Here is a 12,134-nt window from a genome sequence, read left to right on the forward strand (position 1 = left end):
TAAATCCTCACCTTAATCTAAACATTTTGTTGATCTAATATCAAAAAAGTCTTTATTTATACATGCCAATCAGAGCCATCAGTCCCTCCGACCACCACCATCACTCACACACACACCACTTTCATACTAGGCAATGTGGGTGAAGTGCCTTGCCTAAAGACACAACGCCCCACTGTGGCCCTGATTTTCCCAGTGTCTCCCATCCAAGTCCTGACCAGGCCCTGTCCTGTTTTAGCTGCTGAGATCTGACGGGATCAGGCTTTGACAAGTCGGTATGGCCATGAAAGTTTATCTATAATTTTTGTTCTCAGTGTAATGTTTCCACACACGAACTGTACCAACTGGAAGAGCACATCCCTTTTGGATTTTGAACTCCACCCAACCATGTTAAAAATGCAAATATTATGAAAACCACTAAAGGATTTTGTAATCATTAAGGTGTAGTAGGTGACAAAAAGCTACTGTTCACTAACAAGTGAAGGAAAAGTCATAAACAAGCAGGTATTTACTGATTTAACACAAGTATTTATTAAAAAAAAAGAGAAAAAAAAATACACAAAATGGTAAATACTCTCATCCCAAGTTCACCATTAAGTTGTGAGTCTGTTGTCATAGCACCCTCTAGTGGTAGATTCAAGTCTCTACAAAAATAAAAACATAAATTCCCAACAGTGACCAGGAGGGGGCAGTGCTCGACAAGACAAAATATACAATGGAAGGCCGAGCTGTACCAACAGGAGCAATGCAAACGAGATTCTATGAACTTTTTTGCATCGTAAACTTAGTCTCCTCTGGATAGAATTCCTTTTGTGGATTATGAGGTGGGTAATTTTGTCACAAGGTTTGTAATTTGTACTTTATTAGGGTTATTAGGATGACCAGATTGTCAAAATTTAAAACTAGGACACAAGAGGGTTGGGATGGTTGGTAGCTATAAATAAAATTGTGAAAAGAGAAAGTAACATTGTCCGTTCTTAAAACATTTGTGGGTCATAATCATAATCTGAGGAACTTCTGACGGTGCTTTCTTCTTAAGGTCATTTTGAAGCTCAGTTTTCTGTATTTTAGCTAAACAAATGACAATGGTTTACTGGTGTTAAAGTGGTCAAAAACAGACTGGGACAAAACACTGGTTTTGGATAAATCTGCTGGGACAGAGGACACAGGGCTCAAAACCCTGACTGTCCTGGGTAAATAGGGACATCTGCTCACCATATACTTTATATCCGGTGGGTTATTGTATACTAGATCATTGTTTCCCAAAGACTGGATTGCGACCCTCAGGTGGGTCGCAAGAGATTTTTTGGTGGTCACAGACAGGTCCACCTATCTCAATAGAAATGTTGAAATGTTAAGACATGTTTTGTATAATTTTGAATCTTTTTGTAATGATTTTATTGACTATTTTGTTCCAATATTGCTGGTTCAATAGAATGCTGAAAAGAAAAAAAAAATGGGCTAAATTTAAAGTCCTAGTAGGCGACTTATGGATTTATTATTTATTACTGGTTCAGTTACTGTTTTTAATTGTTTAAAACTTGAGTAATACTAATTGTTCAGAGACACGATCACTCAGTCAACAATAAAACATCCTCATTAATGTTCACTAATGATCAAATCTTTGGGCCATGAAGCTTTGTGACTTTTAAAATATGAGTCTCCAGAAAGTTTGGGAAACACTGTACAACAGGGGTGTCAAACTCATTTTGGTCAGGGGGCCATATCCAACCTACTTTGATCCCAAAGGGGCCGGATCAGAAAACTCATGGCATATTTACCCCAAAAATAACAATAAGTTCAAATATTTGTGCAGAGAAACACAAATCTATTAAAGAAATCTTTTTTAATTGATGAACTCTTTCTTTTATAAAATATTATAATATTATGAACAACCTGAAACTTTAAGAAAAATGCAATTTCAACACAAAGTTTTAACATGAACTTGTTTGCAAATAGGAATAAGTCAATTTTTCTTGGAAAATCCTGCACTCGTCTCCACTTTTCTCATGTTGGACGTTTTTCTGATGAGGGTGTCACTGTCAACAGTCAAAACGATCGTCCTTTAAGAGCGTTTGGAAAGAGACAAGTCTTCATTTGTGCTGCTCTGGTGGGAGGGGCCACGTACAGAGACGCTGGAGACGCTGCTATGCTCAGCACTGCAGAAAATTAACAATATTTTAATAGAAAATATAATTAAAATATTTTAGTAGAAAATCAGCCGAGGGCCAGATTAAAGGTCTTGGAGGGCCGGATCTGGCCCCCAGGCTGTATGTTTGACACCCCTGCTGTACAAGATTATTCATAATGACAGCCCAAAGAAAACACAGCCTATTACATGTCATTTGTCTAAACAGACATGTTGAAATTGTAATGTAAACAACAAGTAAACCACGACCTGCCTACATTAAATTAAACGCTTACATTAGATTTGTCATTCTCCTCCAATAATATATATTAATATAAATATAAGAAACCTATAAAACCTTCAGACATTCGGGAAAATTTGACAGTAATAGTTTTCAAAAAGTGTGCGTGCTGGAGCTGAAACGTTTTTCTCTAATGCGAACAGACAAAGTTCATTTTTTGGCGTTTACTTTGAGAATCTTTGTTGTTGTTTTTTTTTCCAGATGTTGACCAAACTTTTATCTCTTTTCCCTGGAATTCTTCCTTCTTAAAAACTCTGCTCCAGGTGAGGCTCGAACTCACAACCTCGGCATCGCTCTGCAGATTACTGTCTTATAAGTACCGCGCGCTAACCGATTGCGCCACTGGAGCTTCACTGTATCCGGGCCGGAAAATCGCTTTACAATCGTAACCAGCGTGAAAAACGTCAAATTACGAATGATTTAAAGATGTTTGTGGTCGAGAATGATTAAATGAAAGAGGTTAACGCGCTTTGTTTTTGTCTTGTTTTTGTTTTGGTGCATTAGAAGAGAAAGGACCGAGCGGGAGCAAATGAAACGTAGAAGAATTAATGAGGCGTTCAAGGACAGACAATACGCCTCAGAGTTTTTAAGTTTAGTTTAGTTTAGTTAAAAAAACATAAAGAAATAAAAAAAAAATAAAAAAAAATTGTTTATTATCAAGGACAATGCACATATAACACTGAGCTACACAAAGAAGTCATATGTTTGTGTTTGGTTTTCGCAAAATTGCAACATTTCACCTTCAGTCCCTAAACAGGTTGATGTTCATGCCAATAAAAAATAAATAAATTAATAAAATAATAATAAAAAAATAGATAATAATAATAATAATAATAATAATAATAATAATAATAATAATAATAATAATAATAATAAACAATGTATATTAATGCAGTCATTCAATGAGTCAAACAATAAGTAAAACTATAGTCCCATTCAGTCTCAGTCATCACGTCCACACACTGTTTACATATTTACAGTTCATTTTGCTGCATTGATAGAGGGGAGATTAATGTGTACAGGTTTGTTTGGTTAAAGCCGTTGTTGGTTCAGGCGTGCAAACATTTCATCATTTGTACATGATATGATTTCAGGGGTCTGTTCCAGAGGCCGGTGGCTCTGTAGGAGAATGATGACAGACCAGAAGAGGCTCTACATCTTGGAACACGGCTCTCTCCTCCGGCTCTGGACTGTGTGGCTCGGCAGGTCTGAGCTGAACTGAGCACCACAAACTTTCTCAATGGGGGGAGCAGCTGAATAGACTTTTTTCACAAAGGCCGGAAGTGCCCCGCTGTAGGTTTGCAGGACTTCCCGTTTATGGTTTTCTGTGGTGAAATGTCTGTGGAAATGTCTTGTGTAAGGTCTATAAGGTTAAGCAATAGGGATGTAATGATATCCAAATCTCACAGTACGATATTATCACGATATGCATCTCACTGTACGATATTTATTGCGATATTTTGGAGAAGCTAATATAATTGTAGATAGGACACTTTTTTGCTTTTAAAATAAAACAAGATTTTGGTGTGAATTATTTCCATCATAATCCCAAGAATTCAAATTAAAAACATATTTCTTCATGTTGTCTGTGCTGAAATGAATCATGGGATATGTAGTTTCTGATGTTCATAAGCTGTTGCTACTGTAAAACCATGTATTTAAGCAAAGGAACTTGTAATTCGAAATACTGTGACATTTCACGATATTATTGAGAGACTTTTGACGACAAGATATCTTGATATTTCGGTTATTGTTACACCACTTTTAAGCAAGTTATCAAATTTTACAATTTATATTTGACAGGTATTGAGCAGTGGTGGTGAAGACAAGATTTTTTATCATAGATTTTTAGTGCTCGTTTATACAATGTTTCTATCGGCTTTAGAGAAGTTTTAAACACCTAAGACCAACTTGCAGAGGTGGGACCAAGTCTTTGTTCTGCAAGTCTCAAGTAAGTCTCAAGTCCCAAGTCAAATACAGGCAAGTCCAAGTCGAGTCTCGAGTCACTGGCCCATAAGTCCAAGCCAAGTCCAAGTCGTCTCCTTTGAGCTTCAAGTCATTTCAAGTCTTTAAATCTAAGTACCAAATATAGCTTTTACAATTTATATGAATTTTAAGATAAATTGTACTTAAAAAATCATGGTATACTTATAAATGAGTATTTATAGAGTACATAAGAGTTGTAGAAATGCAATTTTTTCTTTTTTAAATGTCTTGACAAGATCTTAGAGTGAATCATTATGATCAGAATAGAAAGAATTCAGATTTAAAAGTGCTTCTCAAGTCACTGGCATCAAGTCCAAGTCAAGTCCCAAAGTCACTGACCTTCAAGTCCAAGTCGAGTCCCAAGTCTTAGTCCATTTTATCAAGTCAAGTCTCAAGTCCTAAAAAGAGTGACTCAAGTCTGACTTAAGTCCAAGTCACGACTTGCAAGTTCCCAATGTTTTGATATAATAGCATATGCACAAAAAGCCTAAAATGAAAATATCAAATATGAAATTTCAGTCAACTAACTTTTTTTTGTTTTGTTTTTAAAGACTCACTATGTAACTTTTCTACCCTGGAGATCCTGTTGTTTTACCTGGACTGCTCTTTGACATTAAACCTAACTCACATTTATTCAATTACAGTGTTTATTAGAAAATACTCAATATCAGCTGCTTGTTTCCATGGAGATAGATTAGTTTAATGACCTACTGTAAAACATTCCTGGTAAAGTAATAACATTGCCAAGGAGATAAGTGGGAAAAAAAAACCACAGAGCATCTTTAAGTTCTATTTTTGTGATGTGTAATTAAAGTAATAAAACATAATTAAAGGAAAACAGCTTTATACTTTCGGGATATTAAACAGGAACAGTGTATCCTTGGTTATTAAACAGAGTGAACTAATACGCTTCTCCATTTTCTTTTTCAGATTTCACCTTTGTACACATAGCCTTTCCAGTAGCCTATTTTTCCAGATAGGCCAATCCATCATTTCCATAAAAGCTCCTGCGCTGTTTCATACGTGTCAGAGTTGTTTAGGAGGTCTCAGCGTGTCAGAAAAACACAGTGTTCCTTCAGGGCACGGAGCATTTCCAGGAACATGAATTATCCTCAAATCATGTCTCGTTTTTTCAGCTTTGTCAAAATGGAGGATCAGTCATTGGTTTCTTTTGCAGCTCGACTCGGTGAGATATCCACGTTATGACAAAGTATCATCACGATAATATGTTTGATAAATGTGGCTTCAATTTCATGTACTCGACTGTTTCTTTTGTATAATATAAGTTTAAGAAAATAGTGGGAAACCGGAACTAACCAATGTCTAAACCAGAAAGACACCAGGACAAATCCACTTTTATGTTTTTAATCATTTGTCTTCTATCTGCTAATACTACTACTACTAAACTACTACTACTACAACTACTACTATTACTACTACTATTACTATTACAACTACTACTACTACTACTACTATTACTACAACTACTATTATTACAACTACTATTACTATTACAACTACTACTACTACTATTACAACTACTACTACTATTACAGCAACTATTACTATTACAACAACTATTACTATTACAACTACTACTACTACTACTATTACAACTACTACTACTATTACAACTACTATTACTATTACAACAACTACTACTATTACAACTACTATTACTATTACAACTACTATTACTATTACAACTACTACTACTACTACAACTACTACTACTACTACAACTACTACTACTATTAGAAAAACTATTACTATTACAACTACTACTACTATTACAACTACTACTGTTACTATTACAACTATTACTATTACAACTATTACTATTACAACTACTACTACTATTACAACTATTACTACTATTACAACTACTACTACTATTACAACTACTATTACTATTACAACTACTATTACTATTACAACTACTATTACTATTACAACAACTACTACTATTACAACTACTATTACTATTTCAACTACTATTACTATTACAACTACTATTACTATTACAACAACTACTACTATTACAACAACTACTATTACAACTAGTACTACTATTAGAAGTACTACTAATACTATTACAACTACTACAATGATAAAAACAGGTCACAATATCATATGGACAAAAATAATTATTGTGACTATTTTATATATAATTAAGTAATTTAAATAAGTTGTTTATTTATATAACACTCTTCACAGACATTTGTCTCAAAGATACTTTACAGAGCATTATTCAGTCACTCCATACTCAGTGATGGTAAGCTGCTATTGTAGCCACAGCTGCCCTGGGGCAGACTGACGGAAGTGCGGCTGCCTTTTGGTGCCACTGAACCCTTCAACCACCACCATCACTCACACTCACACCACACACCACTTTCATGTCTTGCCTAAGGACACAATGACAGTTTTTGTGACTGGCGCCTGATTTTTCCCAGTGTCTCCCATCCAAGTACTAACCAGGTCCGGTCTTGCTTAGCTTCTCAGATCTGATGGGATCAGGCTTTGACAAGTTGGTATGGCACAACAGTATACTCCAAAAAAGTAAGTAATGATCACTAACTGAACACTCCTGCAAGATGACGAGGCTGGTGTCCCCCATCCAGTCTCATACTTCTCCACTGAGTTCAAAAAGCACCAGCTGAACTACTCCACCATCGAGAAGGAGACTTTGGCCATACTCCTCGACCTCCAGCATTTCAACGTTTATGTTGGATCCACCAGTGTCCCAGTCTCTGTCTCCACAGACGACAGCCCCCTCGTCTTCTTTGCCCAGATGTATAACCACAACCAGCGGCTGATGCGGTGGGCGCTGCTGGCCCAGGGATACAACATCACCACCATCTGGCACAAGACGGAGAGAGACAACGTTGTGGCTGATGCCCTTTCGTGAGACTGAGGACCACCATCACCGCTTGGACGCAAATGGTGATGGTCTTCTATATCCTTTTTGTGGGAAAATGTCTGAATTTTATGGTAGGAGGTGTGACGGATGATGCCCTACTTCTCTTGTTTGGTCTTGCCTCCACCCACTTCAGATCCGCCCGTCTGATGAGTGGGGGTATAAAAGTCCGGAGCTGCCACCAGACCCGTGACCAGTGGTTCCATTGCTGCAGTGAACCTTAGCTCCTTACTTTTGCGTTATTTATTTTTGTGTCAGTTTTGTACACTTTTTTTGTATTTTTTGTAATACATATTCTTTCTTTTGGACACCTCGCTACGCTTCCAGTTTTTGTTCCACTCCCGGTTTCTTGTTACATCTTTTTCTAGTTCCCGTGCCTCCCCCTAAACCCCTGAGGCCTGTAACAGTGATCTTAACTTCAGGTATTATTCAAGTATTATTACTAAAGTCTTCACTACAATTTAGTTGATGGATTAAGCTTAAAATTAAAAATGTAATTATTATGATTAAATAGATAATATTTAGTTTCATACTTGAGGCAACTACTTCTAAAACCATTTCAACAAATCTATCCATGGGGTTCAGAATGATGAAGTTTGGAAATTAGGACTGTTGCCATATAATTAACAATTAAAAAAAAACAATTATATTCTATCTTTTTAATGGTGAAACGTCCTCAAACTTTTGTATTTAATGGAAGCAGGAAACCCAAACGCATAAAGCAAGTAAAATGACACTTAAGTTATTGAAGTTTTTATTTTATTTTGATTTTCAGCATAGTCATAACTCAACACAAGACATACAGTAACACGAACAGAATCATTGAATGAAAGAGAAGAATTCTGCTTTTCTGAAATCTCTGGATCTTAAAACCGCAACTTTTTGAGGCCACATTTTTCCACCCAAAGAACATCTGAAATGAAGCTTTATTATTAAACCAGGTAGTGATCCGTACAGGGGAGGAAATGCATTCGTTAGCTTCGGTTTCAGCCTCAAAATAGTGCAGTTTTAAACACAAGCTTTGAGTAACATCATGACTTATTTTTCCAGTTTTTTGCTGGAGATAAGTGCGTTAGTTGTACAGACAGTAGAACCAATGGACCAAAGAATAAAGACTGGAAGGTTGAATTTACTGACAATCCATGTATCATTCGTTCATTTGTTTTTCAAAATAAAACCAAAAATAAGACAATGGAAAAAACAAATATTTTCTTAATTATTTGTCTCCAAAACCAAAATGAAAAAACGGAAAATGATTTTTCAGTTTTCAATTTTGTGTTTAAATGAATAATGGAAAAAAACAGATAACGGCCGTTTCCCATTTCCGTGACTTATCGGACTTTTGCGCTGCATATGGACTAAACCAAGTCTAACCCAGGTGTAAACAAGGTGTAAACCAGAACTAAACCAGGAATAAACCAGGACTAAAACAGGACTAAACCAGGACTAAAACAGGACTAAACCAGGAATAAACCAGGACTAAAACAGGACTAAACCAGGACTAAACCAGGACTAAACCAGGAATAAACCAGGACTAAAACAGGACTAAACCAGGACTAAAACAGGAATAAAACAGGAATAAATCAGGACTGTAACAGGTCTAAACCGGGTCTAAACCAGGTCTAAACCAGGACTGAAACAGTCTCAGTCCTGGTCTCAGTTTCTGTCTCAATCCTGGTCTCACTCCTGATCACCCAACAGTCTATGTGGGTGCACTTCTGGGCCGTCCCAACACTCCTGTTCAGTCCTGGTTTAGTTCTGGTTTAGTCCTGTGATCAGTCCTGTTTTGGTCCTGGTTCAGTCCTGTTTTAGTCCTGTTTTAGTCCGTATGCGGCGCAAAAGTCCAGCATTGCAGTTTAAGTCACGAGAACATGAAATGGCCATAATCCGTTTTTTCCATTATTCATTTAAAAACAACATCAAAAACTGACAAAGAAAATCGTTATTTGTTTCATTTTGGTTTTGGAGACAAATAATGAAGAAAAATTTAGTTTTTTCATTTTCTAATTTTTGATTTTATTTTGAAAAACAAATGTTCGAATGATACACAGATTACTGACTCCTGCCTTTATTGATAATTGATCAAACTCTTTTTTTAAGAAAGTTGAACAAATTCCTGCTTATGTGAGGTGGGTTTGTGTCTTGCCCAAGGACACAATGACAGTGGAACTTGCAACTTTCTAGACATGATGACCACTCTTGGATTTTTTCTTTTTTTTTGAGAATTGAAATTATTATTTATTTTTTATGTATTATTATTTATTACATTTCATTGTGTTGTTAATAATTTGGGAGCTGTTTAGTCCATTGATTCTACCGTCTATAGAAAATACATTTTAGGGCCATGTACAATCCGCCATAGAAAGAGAATGAGAACAATTTACAATGTCATGACAACCGTATATTACAGAATGTAGCTTTATTAACATATGAGATCAGCTTTGTTTCATATTATCATTAAAAAAGAAATCGCTGGCATGTTTTTGTCATAGGCTGCAAGTGCATTTTATTTTTAGCGTCATTATTGGACATCTTCTTCTTCTTCTTCTTCTTTGACAAATTAAAACAATCAATGCCTCGAATATGGAGTACAAAAGAACTTATTCAGTTTAATGAGAAGTCATATAGTTTGTAAACTGCCTTCTTAGACTATAGTTTTTAACTTGAGATGTAACTTTTTAAAATTTTCAATGGTTTAGAATTGAACGTGTGTGTGTTTTAAAGAGGCATTGTGGAACTTTTCTGAAGGGAGTCCTGTTTTACCGTCTTGTCTCCATGGAAACGTTATTGCTTTGCCTGGAATGTTACTGCATAATTTGTCTTTATAGTTACGTATGATTTTATTGCTAAAAAATACCTTGAAACACACACTTCGCAGATCTAAGGCTACGTTCAGACTGCAGGGCTTAACGCTCAATTCAGATTTTTTTGTGAAATCCGATGTTTTTGCGAGGTCGTTCACATTTCCAATTAAATGTGACTTGTATGTGACTCCAGTTTGAACAGTAAACAGCTCGAAACTGTCCCACATGTGCAATGGAGACACAATGACGTCAACCGCAGCGAGCGTCTCTGTGTTTACAGAAGTTGTCCAAACATGGACGTGAGCATTGAGCACCTGGAGATTTTAAAGTTCCTCTCGTACCGGAGCCAGAACATGAACAACTTACTTGTTTTAAGGAGGAGATTGAGAAGGAGAAGGACGAGGTTTTTGGCTGTGGTGTTTTGTGGGGCAGCGGCAGCGACGTCCGTTGAAAGGAACATGTGGATGTGGAGACGTAGCCAAGAGTGGTGAGTGGTGATGTGCTTCACTTCAGTGACACGGAGTTCATCATTAACAATTTTACTTCAGCACAGAATAGTGACGTTTGTGGCTTGTTGATAACGTGTAGGTCGGATGAATGCGCTTTGGCCGTGCACACTGAAGTCGCATGTCAAAAGATCAGATATGTATCGGTTTCAGGAGCACATATCCAAGTGTCCTGGGTCGCATTTGAAAAAATCGGATCTGTGTCGTTCAGACTGTCATTAAAAGATCAGATACAGGAGCATAGAAGCCAAAAGATTGATTTGGGTCACTTCAGGCTGCAGTCTGAACGTAGCCTAAGGTGTAGGCCCTCAAGTCGATAAGATTAATACCATACTGTGGAACATTCCAGACAAAGCACAAACATCTCCATGGAGACGAGCAGGAGGCAGAACTTTAACCAGCAAAGTTCCATACTGTACCTCAACTTTCGTGGATGTTACTATAAACAGGGGTGCGGCAAAACTGTGTCCCACGAGCGCTCACAAACTCACAGTGTGACAGGAGTGTTGTGAAGGCGAAAATTGGTCTCTTGGTGCTTTTATTAATTTATTTATGCAAAGTTTACACACTATTTCTGACGTATTATCTGCCTGATCACTTTACCGCGTAACAACCCAGGCTATAGTCAGGATGCATGTTTTTCAAGAGGCACTTTTACATTTCACAACACTCATTAACAAGTCTGAAAACAAAATTACATTTAAAATACACATTTACATTTTGAAAACAAATTTACGTTTCATGAAACACATTTGCAAATGAGCAAACTAATTTACAAAATGCAAAACATGTGTATAAGCGCCGAGACAAATTTACATGTGGCAAAAACACAAACACAAACCTCTAAAACACAACGGTCCAGAAGTGTCGCGATGTAGAGTAAACGTAACTCCCGGGTAATGGTTTTCTGTGGCAAAATATCTGTGGAAATGTCTTGCGTATTTTTCACCAGCTTCATAAATCTGCACTATCACCAAATCTTCATCCAACAAGATTGACAAAGGATAAATGTTCTGTCCCTGAAGAATTTATTCACAACTATCAAGGTAAGAAAGATGAAAAATTAAAATGCAAACAACAACGACGCATTAGTGAAATATTTCTGATCAAAACTAACGCTATGGTCGCTCATTGTTTCCGCTTTTTAGGGCATTCCCTTTTCGTCCTGAACTTTCATGTTAATTTGTTTTGGGGGTTTGTATTTCTGTTTTTGCCACATGTAAATTTGTCTCACGTTAGTACAAATGTTTGGTGATTTGTAAATTTGTTTGCTCATTTGCAAATGTGTTTTATGAAACTTGGAATTAGTTTTCAAGATGTAAATTTGTATTTTAAATGTAATTTTGTTTTCAAACTTGTTAACGTGTGTTGTTGTGACAAAGTGAGTGTTTGCCTCATTTTAAATTTTCCTTAGTTTAAACATTTTGATTTTGAAAGGAGATATCTTTACTTTGAAAAGTGACCTGGAACCAATACTCACCTGGGGGGAGGAACT

At 36.5% G+C, this 12,134-nt stretch overlaps 1 non-coding gene across 1 annotated transcript; it reads right to left on the reverse strand.

The window, feature by feature from the left end:
• Nucleotides 1-2,681: 2,681 nt before the first annotated feature.
• trnai-uau (transfer RNA isoleucine (anticodon UAU)) lies at nt 2,682-2,775 on the reverse strand. Its single transcript has 2 exons — nt 2,738-2,775; nt 2,682-2,717 (listed from the first exon to the last, which is right to left on the reverse strand). It is a non-coding gene; the product is annotated as a tRNA-Ile (tRNA).
• Nucleotides 2,776-12,134: the final 9,359 nt, after the last annotated feature.

Source organism: Boleophthalmus pectinirostris, unplaced genomic scaffold, assembly GCF_026225935.1.
Source record: "Boleophthalmus pectinirostris isolate CB_2022bp ecotype Guang Dong unplaced genomic scaffold, ASM2622593v1 HiC_scaffold_14, whole genome shotgun sequence".
In the NCBI taxonomy this organism is placed as follows: Eukaryota; Metazoa; Chordata; class Actinopteri; order Gobiiformes; family Gobiidae; genus Boleophthalmus; species Boleophthalmus pectinirostris.